General features: G+C 33.0%; 6 non-coding genes across 6 annotated transcripts; all 6 read right to left on the reverse strand.

Moving 5' to 3' along the window:
- Window positions 1-2358: 2358 nt before the first annotated feature.
- LOC121467464 lies at window positions 2359-6332 on the reverse strand. The gene has a single exon (XR_005977522.1). It is a non-coding gene; the product is annotated as a large subunit ribosomal RNA (ribosomal RNA).
- Window positions 6333-6687: 355 nt separating this feature from the next.
- LOC121467472 lies at window positions 6688-6866 on the reverse strand. Its single transcript, XR_005977527.1, has one exon. It is a non-coding gene; the product is annotated as a 5.8S ribosomal RNA (ribosomal RNA).
- A 738-nt stretch (window positions 6867-7604) lies between these two features.
- LOC121467455 lies at window positions 7605-9599 on the reverse strand. The gene has a single exon (XR_005977513.1). It is a non-coding gene; the product is annotated as a small subunit ribosomal RNA (ribosomal RNA).
- A 3501-nt stretch (window positions 9600-13100) lies between these two features.
- On the reverse strand, window positions 13101-17074 carry LOC121467465. The gene has a single exon (XR_005977523.1). It is a non-coding gene; the product is annotated as a large subunit ribosomal RNA (ribosomal RNA).
- A 355-nt stretch (window positions 17075-17429) lies between these two features.
- Window positions 17430-17608, reverse strand: LOC121467473. The gene has a single exon (XR_005977528.1). It is a non-coding gene; the product is annotated as a 5.8S ribosomal RNA (ribosomal RNA).
- A 737-nt stretch (window positions 17609-18345) lies between these two features.
- LOC121467462 lies at window positions 18346-20338 on the reverse strand. The gene has a single exon (XR_005977520.1). It is a non-coding gene; the product is annotated as a small subunit ribosomal RNA (ribosomal RNA).
- Between the last annotated feature and the right edge of the window lie 3741 nt (window positions 20339-24079).

Consider the following 24079-nt stretch of genomic DNA (forward strand, 5'->3'; position numbering starts at 1 on the left):
ATATATTATATCAATAATATTGATTTATTACAACATTTTCATATATATGAATGTTATTTATTATAGGTATTCACAATATAATATTAATTATATATGTTCTGAGAAATACCCATATATTTGGTTGCCAGCCAACAGGCACTACCCTATATATGTTTTTGGACACGCCGTCTTTAAACTGCATGTTTACAGTACTAAAAGTCTCCTTCATATGAATTTCCTCCATATACTTGAGGAAATTGAAGGAATATTTTATATTTTCCATACATTTCATATATAATATATCAATAATATTGATATATTACAACATTTTCATATATATGAATGTTATTTATTATAGGTATTCACAATATAATATTAATTTTATATGTTCTGAGAAATACCCATATATTTGGTTGCCAGCCAACAGGCACTACCCTATATATGTTTTTGGACACGCCGTCTTTAAACTGCGTGTTTACAGTACTAAAAGTCTGCCTTCATATGAATTTCCTCCATATGCTTGAGGAAATTGAAGGAATATTTTATATTTTCCATACATTCCATATATAATATATCAATAATATTGATATATGATAACATTTTCATATATATGAATGTTATTTATTATAGGTATTCACAATATAATATTAATTTTATATGTTCTGAGAAATACCCATATATTTGGTTGCCAGCCAACAGGCACTACCCTATATATGTTTTTGGACACGCCGTCTTTAAACTGCGTGTTTACAGTACTAAAAGTCTGCCTTCATATGAATTTCCTCCATATGCTTGAGGAAATTGAAGGAATATTTTATATTTTCCATACATTCCATATATAATATATCAATAATATTGATATATGATAACATTTTCATATATATGAATGTTATTTATTATAGGAATTCACAAAATCATATTAATATTATATGTTCTGAGAAATACCCATATATTTTGTTGCTTTACTATAAGCAATCCATTGTATGGATATTCTCAATTTACCCAAATGAATATAGATATATTTTTTTAATATTAAATATATTAAATTTCATTTCATTTCATTTCATTCCATTCCATTCCATTTCATTTCATTTCATTTCATATTCATTTCATTTATTAATTCGAAACTTTTAGTAAATCTTGTTACTTTGACAATTTTTTATCAGCGTCACTAAGTAGATGACGATTCCATTTGGCAACCATAAGGGACTTGTAGTTTTTAGACTCAAATTTTTCATATGGAACATTTTTTTTTGTATATTTGTATATATTTATAATATAAATAAGACTCTTTTAATTTGAGATTTGTTTATATGCGTCACTAAGTAAGATGACGATTCATTTGGCTACCAAAAATGACTTGTATTAATAATTCTTTCTTCTTATTTAATATGCATAGATATCATTTCATTTGCCTTTAATAAGAGACATTAGTTTTGCTATCAAGCAAGACTTATTATATTTTGACAATTTATATCTGCGTCACTAAATAGATGACGATTCATTTGGCTACTGTATGTGACTTATAGTCCTAAGATATATAATATCTAAGCTCTTACCTGGAACTTCAGCACTCGGCATTTGTTTTCACATTCGCGTCACTATTAAGATGACGATGCATTTGGCTACCATAAGTGACTTGTAGTTTTTAGGCTCGTATTTTTCATATTAAAAGTCTTTTTAATATGTATGCAATTTTTCGTTTTAGTTTTTTTTCAAATTGTATATATATATTTAAAATAAATATATATACCGTTTAATTTGCCGCCTTTAATAAAGGGACTTGTAGTAAGACTCTTTTAATTTGACATTTTATTATATGCGTCACTAAGTAAATGACGATTCATTTGGCTACCAAAAAAGACTTGTAGTAAGACTCTTTTAATTTGACATTTTATTATATGCGTCACTAAGTAGATGACGATTCATTTGGCTACCAAAAAAGACTTGTGTAGTTTTTAGATTCATATTTTTCATATTAAAATATGTTTATTTATATGGCTTTATAATTCTTTCTTCTTTAATATGCATAGATATCATTTCATTTGCCTTTAATAAGAGACATAAGTTTTGCTATCAAGCAAGACTTATTATATTTTGACAATTTATATCTGCGTCACTAAATAGATGACGATAGAACATTAGGCTACTGTATGTGACTTATACTCTTAAGATATATAATATCACACATTCGCGTCACTATTAAGATGACGATGCATTTGGCTACCTGTTTAATTAGGTTATATCTAATCCATATCATATTTAACCTCCTCCTCCTAATAAAATATATAAATAATATATAACAACAAAAACTATCAAACATATATGATGATAATTTAAATTGATTATGTTATATATTATATATATATATATTTATTATCGAATCATCAAGCAAAGGATAAGCTTCAGTGGATCGCAGTATGGCAGCTGCTCAACCACTTACAACACCTTGCCTGTTACAAAAGTCGTTTACAATTGATTCTAGGCTTTGTCATTGTATTAAATAATGTTTTTATATGTAACTAGCGCGGCATCAGGTGATCGAAGATCCTCCCAATTTACTATGTTACAAATTACATTGGCATCACATCCATTGTCGTTCATAAAATAAATTATAAACTTTAAATGGTTTAGAAAGCCATACAATGCAAATTGCCCCTTATTTATCATTGCAGTCCAGCACGGATACGACCTTAGAGGCGTTCAGGCATAATCCAACGGACGTAGCGTCATACCACTGTTCGCTCGAACAAGTATTGTGCCATTGGTCCGTACCTGCGGTTCCTCTCGTACTACGCAGGAATGCTGTCGCAACAACGTTTTGTCATTAGTAGGGTAAAACTAACCTGTCTCACGACGGTCTAAACCCAGCTCACGTTCCCTTGCATGGGTGAACAATCCAACGCTTGGTGAATTTTGCTTCACAATGATAGGAAGAGCCGACATCGAAGGATCAAAAAGCGACGTCGCTATGAACGCTTGGCCGCCACAAGCCAGTTATCCCTATGGTAACTTTTCTGACACCTCTTGTTAAAAACTCTTTAAACCAAAAGGATCGATAGGCCGAGCTTTTGCTGTCCCTGTGTGTACTGAACACCGAGATCAAGTCAGCATTTGCCCTTTTGCTCTATGTGTGGTTTCTGTCCGCACTGAGCTGGCCTTGGGACACCTCCGTTATTATTTGAGAGATGTACCGCCCCAGTCAAACTCCCTACCTGGCAATGTCCTTGAATTGGATCATACCTGAGTAATTGGAGTTATACCAAATTTTCAAATCAAAAATACATAAATGCACTCCTTTTATTAAAGAATTTGTTTGCGATTATATAACAAACTCGTGATACTTTGATCAAGAAGCTTGCATCAAAACCCAATACCATAAGATATAATAAATATATCCGTATAATGGCTAGGAAATGATACACGTTCCATTTAATCAAGTAAGTAAGGAAACAATAAGAGTAGTGGTATTTCATTGGCGATACCAAACCGAGGTCTAATATCTCCCACTTATTCTACACCTCTTATGTCTCCTTACACTGCCAGATTAGAGTCAAGCTCAAAAGGGTCTTCTTTCCCCGCTAATTATTCCAAGCCCGTTCCCTTGGCTGTGGTTTCGCTAGATAGTAGATAGGGACAGTAGGAATCTCGTTAATCCATTCATGCGCGTCACTAATTAGATGACGAGGCATTTGGCTACCTTAAGAGAGTCATAGTTACTCCCGCCGTTGACCCGCGCTTACTTGAATTTCTTCACTTTGACATTCAGAGCACTGGGCAGAAATCACATTGTGTCAACACCCGCTAGGGCCATCACAATGCTTTGTTTTAATTAGACAGTCGGATTCCCCAAGTCCGTGCCAGTTCTGAATTGATTGTTAATTGATAATCGTTATAATTAATAAGAACTAATTGGTTTGACCCAATTAGTATTCTTAAAAATTTTAGCAAGAAAGTTCCACAATTGGCTACGTAACTAAACTATCCGGGGAACAAGTAACTTCCATAAATGAAAGAAACTCTATTTACCCAGAACGAGCACATAAACCATGTTATTGTTTCCCAATCAAGCCCGACTATCTCAATCTTCAGAGCCAATCCTTATCCCGAAGTTACGGATCTAATTTGCCGACTTCCCTTACCTACATTATTCTATCGACTAGAGACTCTTCACCTTGGAGACCAGCTGCGGATATTGGTACGGCCTGTTGAGAAGTTTGCGTGTCCCCACCATAAATTTTCAAGGTCCGAGGAGAAAATATCGACACAACAGTATATGTCATGCTCTTCTAGCCCATCTACCATATCTCTCTGCGAAAGACTTCCATGGTAGTACGGCTATAAAACAGAAAAGAAAACTCTTCCGATATCTCTCGACGGCTTCTTTATGGTCGTTCCTGTTGCCAGGATGAGCACGAGGCCCATATTTAATAACAAACGGATACTCAACAGGTTACGGAATTGGAACCGTATTCCCTTTCGTTCAAAATTATTCAAGTATATTATTTTTGCCTTTTATTATTATTTGTGTTTCTTAATAGTTTGCTTTTTGTTTTACTTGAAAATTTTCGGCTTTCGCCTTGAACTTAGGACCGACTAACTCGTGATCAACCACTGTTCACACGAAACCCTTCTCCACTTCAGTCCTCCAAGGTCTCATTCGATTATTTGCTACTACCACCAAGATCTGTACCAATGGCAGCTCCATGCAGGCTTACGCCAAACACTTCTACGCATACCATTGTACCTTCCTACTCACTAAAGTTTCAAAATTTATATTACAAGTAATATAAATCATCTACTTTAGCGGTAATGTATAGGTATACAACTTAAGCGCCATCCATTTTAAGGGCTAGTTGCTTCGGCAGGTGAGTTGTTACACACTCCTTAGCGGATTTCGACTTCCATGATCACCGTCCTGCTGTTTTAAGCAACCAACGCCTTTCATGGTATCTGCATGAGTTGTTAATTTGGGCACCGTAACATTACGTTTGGTTCATCCCACAGCGCCAGTTCTGCTTACCAAAAGTGGCCCACTGGGCACATTATATCATAACCTTAAACTTCATATCAAGAAAGTTAAGGTTCTTACCCATTTAAAGTTTGAGAATAGGTTAAGATCGTTTCGACCCTAAGGCCTCTAATCATTCGCTTTACCAGATAAGATTATTTTATATAACATTAAAATGCACCAGCTATCCTGAGGGAAACTTCGGAAGGAACCAGCTACTAGATGGTTCGATTGGTCTTTCGCCCCTATACTCAATTCTGACAATCGATTTGCACGTCAGAACTGTTTCGGTCTTCCATCAGGGTTTCCCCTGACTTCAACCTGATCAAGTATAGTTCACCATCTTTCGGGTCACAGCATATATGCTCAAGGTACGTTCCAGTTAGAGGCATAAATAATATAAATATCATTATACATAACTATATAGAACGCCCCGGGATTGTGTTAATTAGCTATAAATAGTTAAAAAACTAATCCCATTATTAGTCAAGTTAATTACGCTATTAGGTTTATATCCCAATAACTTGCACATATGTTAGACTCCTTGGTCCGTGTTTCAAGACGGGTCCCGAAGGTATCCTGAATCTTTCGCATTGTTAATCATACAAGTGCTTATAATAAACACAAAAATCAATGATAATTATGCCATTATATAATTCCGAAAAATTAACGCACTGTATTCATATAAATCTATCAACACTTTATCAAATTAATGACATTTAATCTGTGTTAAAACGCAAGCATTTTAATTGGATTAAACTATAAGCCATATTTTATGATAAATTTTGTATGTTAATAGATTACAATGTCCTTATATGGAAAAAATGCACACTATTATCATAATATTGTTTAAATATTACAATTTTAATGATGAATTTTCCATAATGGATATTCAGGTTCATCGGGCTTAACCTCTAAGCAGTTTCACGTACTGTTTAACTCTCTATTCAGAGTTCTTTTCAACTTTCCCTCACGGTACTTGTTTACTATCGGTCTCATGGTTATATTTAGTTTTAGATGGAGTTTACCACCCACTTAGTGCTGCACTATCAAGCAACACGACTCTTTGGAAACATCATCTAGTAATCATTAACGTTATACGGGCCTGGCACCCTCTATGGGTAAATGGCCTCATTTAAGAAGGACTTAAATCGTTAATTTCTCATACTAGAATATTGACGCTCCATACACTGCATCTCACATTTGCCATATAGACAAAGTGACTTAGTGCTGAACTGATTTCTTTTCGCTCGCCGCTACTAAGAAAATCCTTGTTAGTTTCTTTTCCTCCCCTAATTAATATGCTTAAATTCAGGGGGTAGTCCCATATGAGTTGAGGTTGTATATAACTTTTTATTAATTAATTCTTTAAATATAATGAGAAAACATTTTATAAATTCGATAATTATAAAGAACCAACGAAGAGCAATAACATTTCCAATAGCTTTCGAATTTCTAATCATTAATAAGAGACAATTCTAGATGAAAAATATTTCAACATTTTTTATGCTAGACATTTCTCAGTATCATTTGATTGAAAACGAAAATATTTTTCTTCGTTTATCACATCCATTGTGAGTTAATGTTTTTCATATATTTTTTAATATTATGAATAATAAATAATTATCCAATAATATACCATGTGCTTATAAATTTTATTTAAAAATTTTATAAACAACTTAATTAGCATAGTCTTACAACCCTCAACCATATGTAGTCCAAGCAGCACTATAAAATTAATTAAAGTACATAACAGCATGGACTGCGATATGCGTTCAAAATGTCGATGTTCATGTGTCCTGCAGTTCACACGATGACGCACAGTTTGCTGCGTTCTTCATCGACCCATGAGCCGAGTGATCCACCGCTTAGAGTTTTATAATATTTGTTTTTTTAATTTCGTCAATTGTGTTTTTATTGAAAGAAATTAAAAATACACCATTTTACTGGCATATATCAATTCCTTCAATAAATGTATTTTTATACCTAAAATAAATGTTGCGAAATGTCTTAGTTTCATATAAACAATATAATACCAATTTTCATTTTTCATTTTATTTCTATTTAAGTTTGATATATATTGCATTTTATATAAAACATTAACCTGATTATTAACCGGGTACAACATTATATATTTTAGGTTGTTGCATTAACCAATGTATGCCCATAACTTAGATGAACAATACATATGCGCAACGCGTGTATATTATGGTCCATATACACACAAAGTAATTATATTATATTCTATTATATATTATATATTTAACATATCGTATATATATCTTCTATCTATCTGTATCTCTAATCGATTGGCCAGGTCGATTTTTATTTTATGGACATCAGAGCCTCCGCCCACGACTCGTAATTGATATCTCATAATAATTACTCGGCATTGGACACCATTTGCTCGAGCTATTTAAGTCCATAGGACTATACTTTTTCTTTCATTAAAACGCTTTAAATTAGATAAGATATTTTTGATATATTTTTTGACATATTTATATATATATATATATATAGATTATATAATATAATATATTTTTTGGCAAATTTATTTTTTTTTGTATTATTAAATAATACAAAATTTTGTGTTAACGGTAAAGATATTATACAATAATGATCCTTCCGCAGGTTCACCTACGGAAACCTTGTTACGACTTTTACTTCCTCTAAATAATCAAGTTCGGTCAACTTTTGCGAAACAACCGTAACACGCAAGGCGTCACAGTGATCACGTCCGGAGACCTCACTAAATAATTCAATCGGTAGTAGCGACGGGCGGTGTGTACAAAGGGCAGGGACGTAATCAATGCGAGTTAATGACTCACACTTACTGGGAATTCCAAGTTCATGTGAACAGTTTCAGTTCACAATCCCAAGCATGAAAGTGGTTCAGCGGTTTACCCGGACCTCTCGGTCTAGGAAATACACGTTGATACTTTCATTGTAGCGCGCGTGCAGCCCAGGACATCTAAGGGCATCACAGACCTGTTATTGCTCAATCTCATTATTGCTAGACGCAATTTGTCCATTTAAGAAGCTAGTGTCCTTATAATGGGACAAACCAACAGGTACGGCTCCACTTATATAAACACATTCAAACACAATAAACATTTTACTGCCACCATGAATGAAGGCTATATAAGCTTCAACACCATAATCCTGAAGATATCTATTTAATATATTTGAGTCTCGTTCGTTATCGGAATTAACCAGACAAATCACTCCACGAACTAAGAACGGCCATGCACCACCACCCATAGATTCGAGAAAGAGCTATCAATCTGTCTTACACACTTATGTTCGGACCTGGTAAGTTTTCCCGTGTTGAGTCAAATTAAGCCGCAGGCTCCACTCCTGGTGGTGCCCTTCCGTCAATTCCTTTAAGTTTCAGCTTTGCAACCATACTTCCCCCGGAGCCCAAAAGCTTTGGTTTCCCGGGAAGCGACTGAGAGAGCCATAAAAGTAGCTACACCCAATTGCTAGCTGGCATCGTTTATGGTTAGAACTAGGGCGGTATCTGATCGCCTTCGAACCTCTAACTTTCGTTCTTGATTAATGAAAACATCTTTGGCAAATGCTTTCGCTTAAGTTAGTCTTACGACGGTCCAAGAATTTCACCTCTCGCGTCGTAATACTAATGCCCCCAAACTGCTTCTATTAATCATTACCTCTTGATCTGAAAACCAATGAAAGCAGAACAGAGGTCTTATTTCATTATCCCATGCACAGAATATTCAGGCATTTGAAGCCTGCTTTAAGCACTCTAATTTGTTCAAAGTAATTGTACCGGCCCACAATAACACTCGTTTAAGAGCACTAATGCAGGTTTTTAAATAGGAGGAACATATGAAAAAATACAAGTATTTAAACATATATAAGAACTCCACCGGTAATACGCTTACATACATAAAGGTATAGTACTAACCACAATTGTAAGTTGTACTACCCGTATGAAGCACAAGTTCAACTACGAACGTTTTAACCGCAACAACTTTAATATACGCTATTGGAGCTGGAATTACCGCGGCTGCTGGCACCAGACTTGCCCTCCAATTGGTCCTTGTTAAAGGATTTAAAGTGTACTCATTCCAATTACAGGGCCTCGGATATGAGTCCTGTATTGTTATTTTTCGTCACTACCTCCCCGAGCTGGGAGTGGGTAATTTACGCGCCTGCTGCCTTCCTTAGATGTGGTAGCCGTTTCTCAGGCTCCCTCTCCGGAATCGAACCCTGATTCCCCGTTACCCGTTGCAACCATGGTAGTCCTAGATACTACCATCAAAAGTTGATAGGGCAGACATTTGAAAGATCTGTCGTCGGTACAAGACCATACGATCTGCATGTTATCTAGAGTTCAACCAGTATAACGATCTTGCGATCGCTTGGTTTTAGCCTAATAAAAGCACATGTCCCATAAGGTTCATGTTTTAATTGCATGTATTAGCTCTAGAATTACCACAGTTATCCAAGTAACTGTTAACGATCTAAGGAACCATAACTGATATAATGAGCCTTTTGCGGTTTCACTTTTAATTCGTGTGTACTTAGACATGCATGGCTTAATCTTTGAGACAAGCATATAACTACTGGCAGGATCAACCAGAATAATGTTTTTAATTCATATTACTTTCATATTTTTTTAAAATAGAAATTAGTAATACAAAATTTATTATAGAGTATTTTTCTTTAAATTGCATTTAGGAGGGAGGAAAATAATCTTGATACGAATATGGCTATCTTTGTTTAGCTTCATAATCGTTTTAAAATTCTTTATATTTGTTACACGCCACGTTTGCCCACAGTAACTAGAATTTTTTCATATATAATTCTATAATATAATTCATATTTACATATTTCATTTTAAAATATCATTTTATTTCGCCATACATATATATTTCACACATGTACCAATTATTTTTGATTAACCAATATAAATATTGAGTTAAATCATTTGTATTTTTATGATAAATTTAAAATCTATCATTTCCATATAACTCTCTGGTAATATATCACATAAAACCGAGCGCATATGAAACATTTATAATATATATATAATATATATAACAACAGCACTAATAATAACATTAGCCTGAATTAGATTAACGATAAAGGTCGGAAAACAATTGTTGCCATATAATAATATATACAACCTTGGCTTTCGTTTTCAACATTATTATCTAAAAAGTGATGACACTTAATATTAACCGTATCAAGCCAAGTCTCGTATTCGCAAGAATCAAGATACAAAACATACGGAAAATATTTAATTTTGCTATTAAATTGACAAAATTATATGGATATCATAAATTTTGTTCAACTATAGATGGACAACCACTGACCATCCTATATGTGTTTTTCGACACGTTGTCTTGAAATCGGGTATTTTCAATTCTATTTGCCACCCAACATATGGGATATCTCAACTAATATTGATCAATATCGATATGTTTCACATTTTCCATACATTTCATATATATTATATCAATAATATTGATTTATTACAACATTTTCATATATATGAATGTTATTTATTATAGGTATTCACAATATAATATTAATTATATATGTTCTGAGAAATACCCATATATTTGGTTGCCAGCCAACAGGCACTACCCTATATATGTTTTTGGACACGCCGTCTTTAAACTGCATGTTTACAGTACTAAAAGTCTCCCTTCATATGAATTTCCTCCATATACTTGAGGAAATTGAAGGAATATTTTATATTTTCCATACATTTCATATATAATATATCAATAATATTGATATATTACAACATTTTCATATATATGAATGTTATTTATTATAGGTATTCACAATATAATATTAATTTTATATGTTCTGAGAAATACCCATATATTTGGTTGCCAGCCAACAGGCACTACCCTATATATGTTTTTGGACACGCCGTCTTTAAACTGCATGTTTACAGTACTAAAAGTCTCCCTTCATATGAATTTCCTCCATATACTTGAGGAAATTGAAGGAATATTTTATATTTTCCATACATTTCATATATAATATATCAATAATATTGATATATTACAACATTTTCATATATATGAATGTTATTTATTATAGGTATTCACAATATAATATTAATTTTATATGTTCTGAGAAATACCCATATATTTGGTTGCCAGCCAACAGGCACTACCCTATATATGTTTTTGGACACGCCGTCTTTAAACTGCATGTTTACAGTACTAAAAGTCTGCCTTCATATGAATTTCCTCCATATACTTGAGGAAATTGAAGGAATATTTTATATTTTCCATACATTTCATTTATAATATATCAATAATATTGATATATCACAACATTTTCATATATATGAATGTTATTTATTATAGGTATTCACAATATAATTTTAATTTTATATGTTCTGAGAAATACCCATATATTTGGTTGCCAGCCAACAGGCACTACCCTATATATGTTTTTGGACACCCCGTCTTTAAACTGCGTGTTTACAGTACTAAAAGTCTGCCTTCATATGAATTTCCTCCATATGCTTGAGGAAATTGAAGGAATATTTTATATTTTCCATACATTCCATATATAATATATCAATAATATTGATATATGATAACATTTTCATATATATGAATGTTATTTATTATAGGAATTCACAAAATCATATTAATATTATATGTTCTGAGAAATACCCATATATTTTGTTGCTTTACTATAAGCAATCCATTGTATGGATATTCTCAATTTACCCAAATGAATATAGATATATTTTTTTAATATTAAATATATTAAATTTCATTTCATTTCATTTCATTCCATTCCATTCCATTCCATTTCATTTCATTTCATTTCATATTCATTTCATTTATTAATTCGAAACTTTTAGTAAATCTTGTTACTTTGACAATTTTTTATCAGCGTCACTAAGTAGATGACGATTCCATTTGGCAACCATAAGGGACTTGTAGTTTTTAGACTCAAATTTTTCATATGGAACATTTTTTTTTGTATATTTGTATATATTTATAATATAAATAAGACTCTTTTAATTTGAGATTTGTTTATATGCGTCACTAAGTAAGATGACGATTCATTTGGCTACCAAAAATGACTTGTATTAATAATTCTTTCTTCTTATTTAATATGCATAGATATCATTTCATTTGCCTTTAATAAGAGACATTAGTTTTGCTATCAAGCAAGACTTATTATATTTTGACAATTTATATCTGCGTCACTAAATAGATGACGATTCATTTGGCTACTGTATGTGACTTATAGTCCTAAGATATATAATATCTAAGCTCTTACCTGGAACTTCAGCACTCGGCATTTGTTTTCACATTCGCGTCACTATTAAGATGACGATGCATTTGGCTACCATAAGTGACTTGTAGTTTTTAGGCTCGTATTTTTCATATTAAAAGTCTTTTTAATATGTATGCAATTTTTCGTTTTAGTTTTTTTTCAAATTGTATATATATATTTAAAATAAATATATATACCGTTTAATTTGCCGCCTTTAATAAAGGGACTTGTAGTAAGACTCTTTTAATTTGACATTTTATTATATGCGTCACTAAGTAAATGACGATTCATTTGGCTACCAAAAAAGACTTGTAGTAAGACTCTTTTAATTTGACATTTTATTATATGCGTCACTAAGTAGATGACGATTCATTTGGCTACCAAAAAAGACTTGTGTAGTTTTTAGATTCATATTTTTCATATTAAAATATGTTTATTTATATGGCTTTATAATTCTTTCTTCTTTAATATGCATAGATATCATTTCATTTGCCTTTAATAAGAGACATAAGTTTTGCTATCAAGCAAGACTTATTATATTTTGACAATTTATATCTGCGTCACTAAATAGATGACGATAGAACATTAGGCTACTGTATGTGACTTATACTCTTAAGATATATAATATCACACATTCGCGTCACTATTAAGATGACGATGCATTTGGCTACCTGTTTAATTAGGTTATATCTAATCCATATCATATTTAACCTCCTCCTCCTAATAAAATATATAAATAATATATAACAACAAAAACTATCAAACATATATGATGATAATTTAAATTGATTATGTTATATATTATATATATATATATTTATTATCGAATCATCAAGCAAAGGATAAGCTTCAGTGGATCGCAGTATGGCAGCTGCTCAACCACTTACAACACCTTGCCTGTTACAAAAGTCGTTTACAATTGATTCTAGGCTTTGTCATTGTATTAAATAATGTTTTTATATGTAACTAGCGCGGCATCAGGTGATCGAAGATCCTCCCAATTTACTATGTTACAAATTACATTGGCATCACATCCATTGTCGTTCATAAAATAAATTATAAACTTTAAATGGTTTAGAAAGCCATACAATGCAAATTGCCCCTTATTTATCATTGCAGTCCAGCACGGATACGACCTTAGAGGCGTTCAGGCATAATCCAACGGACGTAGCGTCATACCACTGTTCGCTCGAACAAGTATTGTGCCATTGGTCCGTACCTGCGGTTCCTCTCGTACTACGCAGGAATGCTGTCGCAACAACGTTTTGTCATTAGTAGGGTAAAACTAACCTGTCTCACGACGGTCTAAACCCAGCTCACGTTCCCTTGCATGGGTGAACAATCCAACGCTTGGTGAATTTTGCTTCACAATGATAGGAAGAGCCGACATCGAAGGATCAAAAAGCGACGTCGCTATGAACGCTTGGCCGCCACAAGCCAGTTATCCCTATGGTAACTTTTCTGACACCTCTTGTTAAAAACTCTTTAAACCAAAAGGATCGATAGGCCGAGCTTTTGCTGTCCCTGTGTGTACTGAACACCGAGATCAAGTCAGCATTTGCCCTTTTGCTCTATGTGTGGTTTCTGTCCGCACTGAGCTGGCCTTGGGACACCTCCGTTATTATTTGAGAGATGTACCGCCCCAGTCAAACTCCCTACCTGGCAATGTCCTTGAATTGGATCATACCTGAGTAATTGGAGTTATACCAAATTTTCAAATCAAAAATACATAAATGCACTCCTTTTATTAAAGAATTTGTTTGCGATTATATAACAAACTCGTGATACTTTGATCAAGAAGCTTGCATCAAAACCCAATACCATAAGATATAATAAATATATCCGTATAATGGCTAGGAAATGATACACGTTCCATTTAATCAAGTAAGTAAGGAAACAATAAGAGTAGTGGTATTTCATTGGCGATACCAAACCGAGGTCTAATATCTCCCACTTATTCTACACCTCTTATGTCTCCTTACACTGCCAGATTAGAGTCAAGCTCAAAAGGGTCTTCTTTCCCCGCTAATTATTCCAAGCCCGTTCCCTTGGCTGTGGTTTCGCTAGATAGTAGATAGGGACAGTAGGAATCTCGTTAATCCATTCATGCGCGTCACTAATTAGATGACGAGGCATTTGGCTACCTTAAGAGAGTCATAGTTACTCCCGCCGTTGACCCGCGCTTACTTGAATTTCTTCACTTTGACATTCAGAGCACTGGGCAGAAATCACATTGTGTCAACACCCGCTAGGGCCATCACAATGCTTTGTTTTAATTAGACAGTCGGATTCCCCAAGTCCGTGCCAGTTCTGAATTGATTGTTAATTGATAATCGTTATAATTAATAAGAACTAATTGGTTTGACCCAATTAGTATTCTTAAAAATTTTAGCAAGAAAGTTCCACAATTGGCTACGTAACTAAACTATCCGGGGAACAAGTAACTTCCATAAATGAAAGAAACTCTATTTACCCAGAACGAGCACATAAACCATGTTATTGTTTCCCAATCAAGCCCGACTATCTCAATCTTCAGAGCCAATCCTTATCCCGAAGTTACGGATCTAATTTGCCGACTTCCCTTACCTACATTATTCTATCGACTAGAGACTCTTCACCTTGGAGACCAGCTGCGGATATTGGTACGGCCTGTTGAGAAGTTTGCGTGTCCCCACCATAAATTTTCAAGGTCCGAGGAGAAAATATCGACACAACAGTATATGTCATGCTCTTCTAGCCCATCTACCATATCTCTCTGCGAAAGACTTCCATGGTAGTACGGCTATAAAACAGAAAAGAAAACTCTTCCGATATCTCTCGACGGCTTCTTTATGGTCGTTCCTGTTGCCAGGATGAGCACGAGGCCCATATTTAATAACAAACGGATACTCAACAGGTTACGGAATTGGAACCGTATTCCCTTTCGTTCAAAATTATTCAAGTATATTATTTTTGCCTTTTATTATTATTTGTGTTTCTTAATAGTTTGCTTTTTGTTTTACTTGAAAATTTTCGGCTTTCGCCTTGAACTTAGGACCGACTAACTCGTGATCAACCACTGTTCACACGAAACCCTTCTCCACTTCAGTCCTCCAAGGTCTCATTCGATTATTTGCTACTACCACCAAGATCTGTACCAATGGCAGCTCCATGCAGGCTTACGCCAAACACTTCTACGCATACCATTGTACCTTCCTACTCACTAAAGTTTCAAAATTTATATTACAAGTAATATAAATCATCTACTTTAGCGGTAATGTATAGGTATACAACTTAAGCGCCATCCATTTTAAGGGCTAGTTGCTTCGGCAGGTGAGTTGTTACACACTCCTTAGCGGATTTCGACTTCCATGATCACCGTCCTGCTGTTTTAAGCAACCAACGCCTTTCATGGTATCTGCATGAGTTGTTAATTTGGGCACCGTAACATTACGTTTGGTTCATCCCACAGCGCCAGTTCTGCTTACCAAAAGTGGCCCACTGGGCACATTATATCATAACCTTAAACTTCATATCAAGAAAGTTAAGGTTCTTACCCATTTAAAGTTTGAGAATAGGTTAAGATCGTTTCGACCCTAAGGCCTCTAATCATTCGCTTTACCAGATAAGATTATTTTATATAACATTAAAATGCACCAGCTATCCTGAGGGAAACTTCGGAAGGAACCAGCTACTAGATGGTTCGATTGGTCTTTCGCCCCTATACTCAATTCTGACAATCGATTTGCACGTCAGAACTGTTTCGGTCTTCCATCAGGGTTTCCCCTGACTTCAACCTGATCAAGTATAGTTCACCATCTTTCGGGTCACAGCATATATGCTCAAGGTACGTTCCAGTTAGAGGCATAAATAATATAAATATCATTATACATAACTATATAGAACGCCCCGGGATTGTGTTAATTAGCTATAAATAGTTAAAAAACTAATCCCATTATTAGTCAAGTTAATTACGCTATTAGGTTTATATCCCAATAACTTGCACATATGTTAGACTCCTTGGTCCGTGTTTCAAGACGGGTCCCGAAGGTATCCTGAATCTTTCGCATTGTTAATCATACAAGTGCTTATAATAAACACAAAAATCAATGATAATTATGCCATTATATAATTCCGAAAAATTAACGCACTGTATTCATATAAATCTATCAACACTTTATCAAATTAATGACATTTAATCTGTGTTAAAACGCAAGCATTTTAATTGGATTAAACTATAAGCCATATTTTATGATAAATTTTGTATGTTAATAGATTACAATGTCCTTATATGGAAAAAATGCACACTATTATCATAATATTGTTTAAATATTACAATTTTAATGATGAATTTTCCATAATGGATATTCAGGTTCATCGGGCTTAACCTCTAAGCAGTTTCACGTACTGTTTAACTCTCTATTCAGAGTTCTTTTCAACTTTCCCTCACGGTACTTGTTTACTATCGGTCTCATGGTTATATTTAGTTTTAGATGGAGTTTACCACCCACTTAGTGCTGCACTATCAAGCAACACGACTCTTTGGAAACATCATCTAGTAATCATTAACGTTATACGGGCCTGGCACCCTCTATGGGTAAATGGCCTCATTTAAGAAGGACTTAAATCGTTAATTTCTCATACTAGAATATTGACGCTCCATACACTGCATCTCACATTTGCCATATAGACAAAGTGACTTAGTGCTGAACTGATTTCTTTTCGCTCGCCGCTACTAAGAAAATCCTTGTTAGTTTCTTTTCCTCCCCTAATTAATATGCTTAAATTCAGGGGGTAGTCCCATATGAGTTGAGGTTGTATATAACTTTTTATTAATTAATTCTTTAAATATAATGAGAAAACATTTTATAAATTCGATAATTATAAAGAACCAACGAAGAGCAATAACATTTCCAATAGCTTTCGAATTTCTAATCATTAATAAGAGACAATTCTAGATGAAAAATATTTCAACATTTTTTATGCTAGACATTTCTCAGTATCATTTGATTGAAAACGAAAATATTTTTCTTCGTTTATCACATCCATTGTGAGTTAATGTTTTTCATATATTTTTTAATATTATGAATAATAAATAATTATCCAATAATATACCATGTGCTTATAAATTTTATTTAAAAATTTTATAAACAACTTAATTAGCATAGTCTTACAACCCTCAACCATATGTAGTCCAAGCAGCACTATAAAATTAATTAAAGTACATAACAGCATGGACTGCGATATGCGTTCAAAATGTCGATGTTCATGTGTCCTGCAGTTCACACGATGACGCACAGTTTGCTGCGTTCTTCATCGACCCATGAGCCGAGTGATCCACCGCTTAGAGTTTTATAATATTTGTTTTTTTAATTTCGTCAATTGTGTTTTTATTGAAAGAAATTAAAAATACACCATTTTACTGGCATATATCAATTCCTTCAATAAATGTATTTTTATACCTAAAATAAATGTTGCGAAATGTCTTAGTTTCATATAAACAATATAATACCAATTTTCATTTTTCATTTTATTTCTATTTAAGTTTGATATATATTGCATTTTATATAAAACATTAACCTGATTATTAACCGGGTACAACATTATATATTTTAGGTTGTTGCATTAACCAATGTATGCCCATAACTTAGATGAACAATACATATGCGCAACGCGTGTATATTATGGTCCATATACACACAAAGTAATTATATTATATTCTATTATATATTATATATTTAACATATCGTATATATATCTTCTATCTATCTGTATCTCTAATCGATTGGCCAGGTCGATTTTTATTTTATGGACATCAGAGCCTCCGCCCACGACTCGTAATTGATATCTCATAATAATTACTCGGCATTGGACACCATTTGCTCGAGCTATTTAAGTCCATAGGACTATACTTTTCTTTCATTAAAACGCTTTAAATTAGATAAGATATTTTTGATATATTTTTTGACATATTTATATATATATATATATATAGATTATATAATATAATATATTTTTTGGCAAATTTATTTTTTTTTGTATTATTAAATAATACAAAATTTTGTGTTAACGGTAAAGATATTATACAATAATGATCCTTCCGCAGGTTCACCTACGGAAACCTTGTTACGACTTTTACTTCCTCTAAATAATCAAGTTCGGTCAACTTTTGCGAAACAACCGTAACACGCAAGGCGTCACAGTGATCACGTCCGGAGACCTCACTAAATAATTCAATCGGTAGTAGCGACGGGCGGTGTGTACAAAGGGCAGGGACGTAATCAATGCGAGTTAATGACTCACACTTACTGGGAATTCCAAGTTCATGTGAACAGTTTCAGTTCACAATCCCAAGCATGAAAGTGGTTCAGCGGTTTACCCGGACCTCTCGGTCTAGGAAATACACGTTGATACTTTCATTGTAGCGCGTGCAGCCCAGGACATCTAAGGGCATCACAGACCTGTTATTGCTCAATCTCATTATTGCTAGACGCAATTTGTCCATTTAAGAAGCTAGTGTCCTTATAATGGGACAAACCAACAGGTACGGCTCCACTTATATAAACACATTCAAACACAATAAACATTTTACTGCCACCATGAATGAAGGCTATATAAGCTTCAACACCATAATCCTGAAGATATCTATTTAATATATTTGAGTCTCGTTCGTTATCGGAATTAACCAGACAAATCACTCCACGAACTAAGAACGGCCATGCACCACCACCCATAGATTCGAGAAAGAGCTATCAATCTGTCTTACACACTTATGTTCGGACCTGGTAAGTTTTCCCGTGTTGAGTCAAATTAAGCCGCAGGCTCCACTCCTGGTGGTGCCCTTCCGTCAATTCCTTTAAGTTTCAGCTTTGCAACCATACTTCCCCCGGAGCCCAAAAGCTTTGGTTTCCCGGGAAGCGACTGAGAGAGCCATAAAAGTAGCTACACCCAATTGCTAGCTGGCATCGTTTATGGTTAGAACTAGGGCGGTATCTGATCGCCTTCGAACCTCTAACTTTCGTTCTTGATTAATGAAAACATCTTTGGCAAATGCTTTCGCTTAAGTTAGTCTTACGACGGTCCAAGAATTTCACCTCTCGCGTCGTAATACTAATGCCCCCAAACTGCTTCTATTAATCATTACCTCTTGATCTGAAAACCAATGAAAGCAGAACAGAGGTCTTATTTCATTATCCCATGCACAGAATATTCAGGCATTTGAAGCCTGCTTTAAGCACTCTAATTTGTTCAAAGTAATTGTACCGGCCCACAATAACACTCGTTTAAGAGCACTAATGCAGGTTTTTAAATAGGAGGAACATATGAAAAAATACAAGTATTTAAACATATATAAGAACTCCACCGGTAATACGCTTACATACATAAAGGTATAGTACTAACCACAATTGTAAGTTGTACTACCCGTATGAAGCACAAGTTCAACTACGAACGTTTTAACCGCAACAACTTTAATATACGCTATTGGAGCTGGAATTACCGCGGCTGCTGGCACCAGACTTGCCCTCCAATTGGTCCTTGTTAAAGGATTTAAAGTGTACTCATTCCAATTACAGGGCCTCGGATATGAGTCCTGTATTGTTATTTTTCGTCACTACCTCCCCGAGCTGGGAGTGGGTAATTTACGCGCCTGCTGCCTTCCTTAGATGTGGTAGCCGTTTCTCAGGCTCCCTCTCCGGAATCGAACCCTGATTCCCCGTTACCCGTTGCAACCATGGTAGTCCTAGATACTACCATCAAAAGTTGATAGGGCAGACATTTGAAAGATCTGTCGTCGGTACAAGACCATACGATCTGCATGTTATCTAGAGTTCAACCAGTATAACGATCTTGCGATCGCTTGGTTTTAGCCTAATAAAAGCACATGTCCCATAAGGTTCATGTTTTAATTGCATGTATTAGCTCTAGAATTACCACAGTTATCCAAGTAACTGTTAACGATCTAAGGAACCATAACTGATATAATGAGCCTTTTGCGGTTTCACTTTTAATTCGTGTGTACTTAGACATGCATGGCTTAATCTTTGAGACAAGCATATAACTACTGGCAGGATCAACCAGAATAATGTTTTTAATTCATATTACTTTCATATTTTTTTAAAATAGAAATTAGTAATACAAAATTTATTATAGAGTATTTTTCTTTAAATTGCATTTAGGAGGGAGGAAAATAATCTTGATACGAATATGGCTATCTTTGTTTAGCTTCATAATCGTTTTAAAATTCTTTATATTTGTTACACGCCACGTTTGCCCACAGTAACTAGAATTTTTTCATATATAATTCTATAATATAATTCATATTTACATATTTCATTTTAAAATATCATTTTATTTCGCCATACATATATATTTCACACATGTACCAATTATTTTTGATTAACCAATATAAATATTGAGTTAAATCATTTGTATTTTTATGATAAATTTAAAATCTATCATTTCCATATAACTCTCTGGTAATATATCACATAAAACCGAGCGCATATGAAACATTTATAATATATATATAATATATATAACAACAGCACTAATAATAACATTAGCCTGAATTAGATTAACGATAAAGGTCGGAAAACAATTGTTGCCATATAATAATATATACAACCTTGGCTTTCGTTTTCAACATTATTATCTAAAAAGTGATGACACTTAATATTAACCGTATCAAGCCAAGTCTCGTATTCGCAAGAATCAAGATACAAAACATACGGAAAATATTTAATTTTGCTATTAAATTGACAAAATTATATGGATATCATAAATTTTGTTCAACTATAGATGGACAACCACTGACCATCCTATATGTGTTTTTCGACACGTTGTCTTGAAATCGGGTATTTTCAATTCTATTTGCCACCCAACATATGGGATATCTCAACTAATATTGATCAATATCGATATGTTTCACATTTTCCATACATTTCATATATATTATATCAATAATATTGATTTATTACAACATTTTCATATATATGAATGTTATTTATTATAGGTATTCACAATATAATATTAATTATATATGTTCTGAGAAATACCCATATATTTGGTTGCCAGCCAACAGGCACTACCCTATATATGTTTTTGGACACGCCGTCTTTAAACTGCATGTTTACAGTACTAAAAGTCTCCCTTCATATGAATTTCCTCCATATACTTGAGGAAATTGAAGGAATATTTTATATTTTCCATACATTTCATATATAATATATCAATAATATTGATATATTACAACATTTTCATATATATGAATGTTATTTATTATAGGTATTCACAATATAATATTAATTTTATATGTTCTGAGAAATACCCATATATTTGGTTGCCAGCCAACAGGCACTACCCTATATATGTTTTTGGACACGCCGTCTTTAAACTGCATGTTTACAGTACTAAAAGTCTCCTTCATATGAATTTCCTCCATATACTTGAGGAAATTGAAGGAATATTTTATATTTTCCATACATTTCATATATAATATATCAATAATATTGATATATTACAACATTTTCATATATATGAATGTTATTTATTATAGGTATTCACAATATAATATTAATTTTATATGTTCTGAGAAATACCCATATATTTGGTTGCCAGCCAACAGGCACTACCCTATATATGTTTTTGGACACGCCGTCTTTAAACTGCATGTTTACAGTACTAAAAGTCTCCCTTCATATGAATTTCCTCCATATACTTGAGGAAATTGAAGGAATATTTTATATTTTCCATACATTTCATATATAATATATCAATAATATTGATATATTACAACATTTTCATATATATGAATGTTATTTATTATAGGTATTCACAATATAATATTAATTTTATATGTTCTGAGAAATACCCATATATTTGGTTGCCAGCCAACAGGCACTACCCTATATATGTTTTTGGACACGCCGTCTTTAAACTGCATGTTTACAGTACTAAAAGTCTGCCTTCATATGAATTTCCTCCATATACTTGAGGAAATTGAAGGAATATTTTATATTTTCCATACATTTCATTTATAATATATCAATAATATTGATATATCACAACATTTTCATATATATGAATGTTATTTATTATAGGTATTCACAATATAATTTTAATTTTATATGTTCTGAGAAATACCCATATATTTGGTTGCCAGCCAACAGGCACTACCCTATATATGTTTTTGGACACCCCGTCTTTAAACTGCGTGTTTACAGTACTAAAAGTCTGTCTGCCTTCATATGAATTTCCTCCATATGCTTGAGGAAATTGAAGGAATATTTTATATTTTCCATACATTCCATATATAATATATCAATAATATTGATATATGATAACATTTTCATATATATGAATGTTATTTATTATAGGAATTCACAAAATCATATTAATATTATATGTTCTGAGAAATACCCATATATTTTGTTGCTTTACTATAAGCAATCCATTGTATGGATATTCTCAATTTACCCAAATGAATATAGATATATTTTTTTAATATTAAATATATTAAATTTCATTTCATTTCATTTCATTCCATTCCATTCCATTCCATTTCATTTCATTTCATATTCATTTCATTTATTAATTCGAAACTTTTAGTAAATCTTGTTACTTTGACAATTTTTTATCAGCGTCACTAAGTAGATGACGATTCCATTTGGCAACCATAAGGGACTTGTAGTTTTTAGACTCAAATTTTTCATATGGAACATTTTTTTTTGTATATTTGTATATATTTATAATATAAATAAGACTCTTTTAATTTGAGATTTGTTTATATGCGTCACTAAGTAAGATGACGATTCATTTGGCTACCAAAAATGACTTGTATTAATAATTCTTTCTTCTTATTTAATATGCATAGATATCATTTCATTTGCCTTTAATAAGAGACATTAGTTTTGCTATCAAGCAAGACTTATTATATTTTGACAATTTATATCTGCGTCACTAAATAGATGACGATTCATTTGGCTACTGTATGTGACTTATAGTCCTAAGATATATAATATCTAAGCTCTTACCTGGAACTTCAGCACTCGGCATTTGTTTTCACATTCGCGTCACTATTAAGATGACGATGCATTTGGCTACCATAAGTGACTTGTAGTTTTTAGGCTCGTATTTTTCATATTAAAAGTCTTTTTAATATGTATGCAATTTTTCGTTTTAGTTTTTTTTCAAATTGTATATATATATTTAAAATAAATATATATACCGTTTAATTTGCCGCCTTTAATAAAGGGACTTGTAGTAAGACTCTTTTAATTTGACATTTTATTATATGCGTCACTAAGTAAATGACGATTCATTTGGCTACCAAAAAAGACTTGTAGTAAGACTCTTTTAATTTGACATTTTATTATATGCGTCACTAAGTAGATGACGATTCATTTGGCTACCAAAAAAGACTTGTGTAGTTTTTAGATTCATATTTTTCATATTAAAATATGTTTATTTATATGGCTTTATAATTCTTTCTTCTTTAATATGCATAGATATCATTTCATTTGCCTTTAATAAGAGACATAAGTTTTGCTATCAAGCAAGACTTATTATATTTTGACAATTTATATCTGCGTCACTAAATAGATGACGATAGAACATTAGGCTACTGTATGTGACTTATACTCTTAAGATATATAATATCACACATTCGCGTCACTATTAAGATGACGATGCATTTGGCTACCTGTTTAATTAGGTTATATCTAATCCATATCATATTTAACCTCCTCCTCCTAATAAAATATATAAATAATATATAACAACAAAAACTATCAAACATATATGATGATAATTTAAATTGATTAT

Source organism: Drosophila elegans, unplaced genomic scaffold, assembly GCF_018152505.1.
Source record: "Drosophila elegans isolate 14027-0461.03 unplaced genomic scaffold, ASM1815250v1 contig_408, whole genome shotgun sequence".
In the NCBI taxonomy this organism is placed as follows: domain Eukaryota; kingdom Metazoa; phylum Arthropoda; class Insecta; order Diptera; family Drosophilidae; genus Drosophila; species Drosophila elegans.